Here is a 7,411-nt window from a genome sequence, read left to right on the forward strand (position 1 = left end):
ACAGCGACACTGTGGGGCGCGTTTTTATGCATTACCATGTAATACTCTGTGCCCGCTGCAGGCGGGACACCGTACGTGGCTGACCCGGGAGTACGTCGACGTGTGCAGGGATGGCCTATACGCTAAAAAAAAAAAAAAAAAAAACCTTTCGTATATCAAGCGCCATTCGTTGCGTGCAGGCCTGTAACGTGGTGATCAGCAACAGAGATTTTGCGCGTCTCAAGTGCTGGACCCCAGAAGGAAGTCAAAAAAAAAAAGGAGCTGATGCCACATCGTACGCTCCACATCAAAATTTTTTAGGTTGGACGCTCCTTAAAGATGTTCTGTTGAGGTTTGCAGAAAGGTAAAATTGAAGGCGCTCGAAAACAATATTAAGATTTCTTGAAAAAAAAAAAAAAGGTGCATAGCTGTGCAATATGCATTAGTATATTTTCATTAAGAAAGAAATAAGTAGCAAGAGCAAGATGTCAGGCATCGATGCTTGACAGAGGCTTTTGCTCGGTTTAAAATTCGGTAATAGCGAATTGCTTACGTTCGGTACAGAAAGTTCGTACATTGAGCATTGCCGTCTTGCATGCATTATAGCAAAGTACAGCGTTGTGAACTTACATTGTTACAATAATGCATAAACACTGCAAATAGAATAAAACGAAGTTTCATGACATATGGAAATAACATACGCGCAAGCCGCTTTGGAATAAAGTGATGAAGAATAGCATAATGAATAAGCGACAAGCATTGACAATAATGAATTACCGCGCACTTTGAATACGGAACGGATATCGAAGCTAAGCAGTCATATTCGATTAGCCTTTGCGTTAACAGTAATTAACACAACAGTAACATCGAATGTTTCTTAGCATGTCGCAGTCTGTAGGTACTACATGATTTAACAGCGCTAGGGTTTTGAAGTTACGTGTTGTTTATCTTAACTGGTACTCGGTCTGTACGACGCGAATAACTCGCGTACGCTGTGGATCCTGAATTTTCGGGTACGACGCGTAGTTATCAAAAAGTTTATTAGTTTATTGACTTCGACATATTGTATTTGCATATAACAATAAATCTGTGAGGCTTTAGGTAGTTATTTTTTTTTATAAATATACAGGCTCCGTGCGGCCGCCCAGCTGCCTTGATAATTTTCGAAAAATCTGAGCACTCTCTTTTGTAATGCAATAGTTTCTTGTAGCTCTGCATGGGCATATGCTGTGCCCCGTACAATTATGCAGTGCGGAAGCCACGAAAGGTTCTCTCAAAACCTACACCGAGGAACAATTATTCGCTCAACCTGTTCCATTTGAACTTCGCGACAGTGAACCGCAACTTTATAATGATGCGGTTTTTAAGTGCTGCGAATAATATGTACCTATTTTTGTCAACGCCTAATTAACTGAAGCTTATTAAAATGTTGGCAGTTTGCGTGCATTAATTAATCATCTTTGGGGCAATGCAAATATAGAAATGACATCAATATATAGGTTAAACAACAGTGGACCGAGTATGGACTTTGGGGGGACGCCAGTCAGAACTTCGGGGCCGTTACTTTATTGAATGAAATATTGAATGAAGCGTATTCTAGTACCTATCTGTAAGATGTAGCTTTGCAGGAACTTTAGTGCAATACCGCGTATTCAAAACTCACCTAAAACACACATGATTCATAGTATGAAAGCTCTCCTTAATCGAGTATATGAATAGTCCACTCTCGTCAATAGTGGAAGTACTGACATTGGCCGATAATTAGAACGGTGATCGGCTCCGCCTTAATGAGTTGGGCATATGTTCAAACATATAGCTAGTAATGTGGGCTATGAGAATATAAATTATATCTGAAGCGTGTTTCACACGAACGAGAAGGGAAATAATGTCATCAATAACAGAAATGTTTTTTTTTTCAAGTTTTGGATTATTTCGACCACTTCTTACATTGTCGTAGGCAAGAAAATGAGCGATTTCAAAGGTTTTTTTTTTCTTTTTCTTTTTTTTTCATAGCGTAGATGTATACCTCTACTCCGCAACGGTTTCGTCTCCGTGGGCAGAAACGCCAGGCCCCTAAACCACCAACAGATGCTCGCGCTCGCGTGCTCCTCCGCAGATGCACGCGCTCCTTGCGTTTTCAACTCGGACGCTGAGGCAGGGCATTCGGAGAGCGGGCAGACGAGCCGACGAACGCATTCGATGTAGGCTCGTGCACAACAGCAACGTCGCAGTTATATTTCGACCTCTGGGTGGTTTAGGGGCCCTTTAACAATTGAAGGCAAACGGCATATCTTTCATTGCCTTCAGGCTCAGTATTCGTTTCAATAAAGAAAACCACAAAACAAGCGTTAAAACCGCATGATGCGGCACCTGTGAACAATGGGAACACCCTCCCACGCGTTCCCGGTAAAGATTACGTTGCAGCTGCTTTGCACTTCACACGAGGGCTTCGAATGACGTCAAACGGCCCTTCTTACTCCCTGCGTTTGTTTCTCATTTTCATATATAAAAGGGAGACCCGTCTAGCAACTCATTCAGTTCATTCTAAGACTGCCATGGGTAGACCATGGAAATTGAAGACACCAGAACAGCGTGAATGCAATGCTCGACGAAAGGAACAAATTCGTGTCGCTGAAACTGGTCGCGGAACCAGTCACGGTCTACCACAGCGATCAAAAAGCGATTATCACTACTATTACTCTAAAGTAATAATAAAATACCCCCCCCCCCCTCCCATCAGCATGTGTGGTGTGATACAGCTTCGCTGTCCAACCACCTTCACAGCGTGGATTGGAGCCATAAAGTTTTTTTGTTCTTGTTTCTTGCAGGGTCACAATGTTTGATAGACCCACAATGGCTTAGTGCTGCATGCAGCAGGTTTTTCATTTCACCCTTTGAGGGTCAAATTCTTTCGCGAAATCCAGTCCAAAAATGTGTAATTTTTTTATTGCTGAAATAAATTCTTCAGACGATTCTATTTAAGAAAAAAAATAGTCAAAATTTTTTTTCGTGACCGTAAAGTATTAAAAAAATCATTTTTGTTGTTACATACACATGGTTTATTCATAGTAAAATCAAGCAAAATCCTAAAAAAAACTTTAACAGTTTTTATAAATAAAAATTATGCATTGTATTAAACATAGCTCACAGACATACAAAAATAAGCGCACCAGAGTACTTTTCCGGTTAAAAATGTTCCTGCTCTAACTCTAAAAACTTTTCAGCGTGTGATACGTCTTTGAAGCATGGCTCGCCGCGCACGCTTTTCAGATGTCGCTCCTTGATCGTCATCGGAGTCTGAACTCGTCAAAAAATCCTCGTCTAAAAAATTAATTTCAATTAATCAGATTTTGATTCGGCACTTGGGGAATAGTCCGCATCGCAAGAATCGCTGCTCGACTCACCGGCAGCAGAGCAACCGGCGCGCGCTTCCATAGCGTAAGCAAACTGCGTCAGTGAGCGCACGGAAGAAAACTCTATGATTGTGCGCCCGTCCGGAAAGCGAAACGAGTGAAAAAGCTACACTAATCCTTCGTCTTATCGCCAACAAGACGTAGTTAGTTTTTCCGAGACTCCAAAACAGGAAACTCAATCACGGCGGCGTCGTTTGTGTAATTTAGCGCCGCACGGAAACAGATGTAATAGCACCTCGGGGAGCAATAAACGAGAGAGTAACAAGCGGTCATGCTTTGAGAGATTAGAAACCAAACAGCCATCAGCTTTGCGGGCGCAAGAAGCGAAAACCACCCGAAGGACGAAACCAGCCGGACCGCGTGCGCGCGTTCTGATGCGCAACTGAAAGCCGCCGCGCCGCTTTGGAAAGCAAAAAAAAAGAAAAGACGGAGAGACATCGGCGCACGGAGGTGCATTGGCGCTTTATAAAAATTCCACGTATTCCCGAAGCGTGGCAGCACATTCCAAGCAAGAGAAATGATCGAAGAAGGCGCGCGTTTGAAACCAACCACGCGGGCGCGCTCGATTGCGCAAGCGATAGCCGGCGCGCCGTTTTGCGAAGCATAAAAAAAAGCAACTGAGAGACATCGGCGCATGAAAAAAAATCCACGTATTCCCGAAGCGTGGCAGCACATGCGAAGCAAGAGAAATGTTCGAAAAAAAAAAAAATGTTGCAGTGGCTTAGCTCGGCTATTCCAGGATAACGTATACAGTTAGCAAAGGTTCAGCTGATTGTTCTTAGCTTTCCTGATTGTCTAGGATTAGCTTGATTATCATGCTTACTGCTGCTCCAATTATACAAACATGGTATACATATTATGTGGCACATGTATACTTATTTTGCCAGGCAACTAGTTCGGGATCCGATGAGTTAGCTTCTCCGCTCTTCTGCGCCGTTGAGCAGCATTTGCGCTTTCCTTCTCTATGGCTAAACCACACTGGCAAACGCCAGTCAGAGGCGCTATCAAGCGGCTCCAGCGCAGTGTGAGACGGCGACTGCACAGCGCTGGCGCCAGTAAGTCTACCTCGGCTACGACGTCACTCTTCTGGAAAGCGCAGACCGGCGGCAGGGAGTCGCGCGCGGCAGCGGCGGAGTGCGCGGGAGGTGCCGGCTCCGATGCTACCGATGCGCCGGCTGTGTGACATCACTGATCCTCGCGCATGCGCAGCACGGCTCTTGAGGAGCCACACGAAACTGGCTCGGCTAGGCCAGTGTAGCTAACGCTACAAAAGGCGCGCAGTGTAAACTAGCTGCACCGTGAACGCGCTCGGATGGGCAAGCGATAGCCGGCGCGCCGTTTTGGGAAGCACATATATATATATATATATATATATATATATATATATATATATATATATATATATATATATATATATATATATATATATATATATATATATATACAACGGAGTGACATCGCCGTATGAAAAAAAAATCCATGTATTCCCGAAGTGTGGCAGCACAGGTCAAGCAAGAGAAATGATCGTAAAAGACGCGCATTTTCAAAATAAACGCTATGCCGTACATGTACGAAGAAAGCCCTTTGGTACCAGCATAGTCCCTCAATACTTTTGAGGGACTATGCTGGGACTATACTTTTGAGAAAAGTATTGAGGGAATATGGTACCAGGAAGCTTCTGCTGTACATGTACGGCGACAACCCTCAAGGGGTCAAGGGGAGAGCCAAGTTGTGGAAATGTTTAAACCTATCGTAATAAGATTGTATGCGCTTCACTTCGGTCCGTTGTCGTCATCACCGATTCTCAGCTTACTTGTACGATAATTATGCAGTATATATGCCGCACCATGAACAAAATTGAGGTACCGCGGGGCAGAACGCTTCTCGATATGATCGACATGCAGCTTTCGTCAACCTGCTGTTTCCTTCTCTGCTGCCTTAGTATGTCAGCAAGGAGGCTAACATAACCAGGTGATGTTCGCAGACCCCTAAGACGGGTTAGAACACGGGCACGCAGCCATTGTGAGCGAGTGCAGTACTTATTCCAGCACCACGAGAACAGTCGGGATATATATATATATATATATATATATATATATATATATATATATATATATATATATATATATATATATATATATATATATATAGAGAGAGAGAGAGAGAGAGAGAGAGAGACTACATTTGAAGATCACCGATAATGATTTATAATTCTGAATATAGCTTAAGAGTATACGTTGTTGGGCTAGTTGGTTCATAATCTTCAAAATTGGCTAGCGCGAAAATGGACAAGGACTGAGAAGGAACACTGATGTACAGGACAGGCGCTACTCGCAACTGCGAGTTGCGAGTAGCGCCTGTCCTGTACATCAGTGTTCCTTCTCAGTCCTTGTCCATTTTCGCGCTAGCCAATTTTGAAGATTATAATTCTGAAGTAGCTCGTAGATCTGGATATTGCAATTCTGCGAACATCACTTCATCGACCATAATATCCTTACAGGCTGCTGCGCCAGTAGACTGTTTGTCTACTGAGCGAAAGAAGATGACTTTTTAAGGGCTAGTTTTTCTTTGTTAGACACAATATTAATGAGAACTAACAGACAATAATGCCAAGGAAAGTATAGGGGATGATATTTGTAGTAATTGGTGTATAAATGTGAAGAAAGTAAAGTGGACGAAAAGATAACTCGGTCCCTGCCGGCGGCAAGTTATCTTTTCGCCCACTTTCGTCCATATGCGCGTGTGTGTGTGTGTGTGGTGTGTGTGTGTGTGTGTGTGTGTGTGTGTGTGTGTGTGTGTGTGTGTGTGTGTGTGTGTGTGTGTGTGTGTGTGTGTTTGTGTGTGTGTGTACAGGGTGTCCCAGCTATCACGCAGCACGATTTAAAAAAAGAGGAACGGCGTTACGCGAATCAAACCTACAGCATATTGTTCCTAGTACACTAGAGTAGCCACTGCTATTTTTTTCTTTAATGGGGTTTCATTAATTAGTCATAATTATATTTGTAACTCGACAAGTACTCACCTAATTGTCAAAATGTCAATGAGGCGTATGTAGGCATGTTCAAATGGCATCTAACTGCGCTACTTTCAACAACGTGCTAATTGCGCGCTCATTTTTTCCGCCTGATCAAGAAAGCCCGCGAAATATGAAAAGTGACACGTGACTAGAGTGTTGCGCGCGTCGGGAACCGGCGCCCTCAAACAGGCTCCCTATGAGGCAGACAGTATCAAGGAAAAAATGCAGAAAGAAAAAAAAAACGTATCGCCCTATCTGCCACTCCCCGGCCTAGAAACGCACCGCTTGGTTTTACAGAGTCAGGCCGCAATCGGAACACCTGCCGCGTTATCAATGAGAACAGTTGGCCGTGAGATATGGATGATTGCGGCGTACTATCGAACGGATTGAATTCCAGCGAAATTGCACGCATATCGCTGGCGCCCGACCTGTGCCCTTGCCAAAATGCGGAACGCTGTCTTTCGCAACAGGCAACAGACAAAGCGGTTGTTTGCATTAAGCTTATTTGAGGGCGCTGGTTTCCTTTGCGGGTGGGAGCGTAGTCACGTGTTATTTTTCATATTTAGCGGGCTTTCTTTATCAGCCGGAAAAAATGAGCGCGCAATTAGCACGTTGTTGAAAGTAGCGCAGTTAGATGCCATTTGAACATGCCTACATACGCCTCATTGACATTTTGACAATTAGACGAGTACTTGTCGAGATAGAAATATAATTATGAATAATTAATTAAACCTCATTAACGAGAAAAATAGCAGTGGCTACTCTAGTGTACTAGGAACAATATGCTGTAGGTTTGATTCGCGTAACGCCGTTCCTCTTTTTTTAAATCGTGCTGCGTGATAGCTGGGACACCCTATATATATATATATATATATATATATATATATATATATATATATATATATATATATATATATATATATATTGCTACGGTGAGATGCGTGAGAGTCCAGGAATCGAGCAGATCACAGTTCGAGCCAACGTCGTTCTCCTCGTCTTCCAT

This window comes from Rhipicephalus sanguineus, chromosome 1 (assembly GCF_013339695.2).
Source record: "Rhipicephalus sanguineus isolate Rsan-2018 chromosome 1, BIME_Rsan_1.4, whole genome shotgun sequence".
NCBI lineage: Eukaryota > Metazoa > Arthropoda > Arachnida > Ixodida > Ixodidae > Rhipicephalus > Rhipicephalus sanguineus.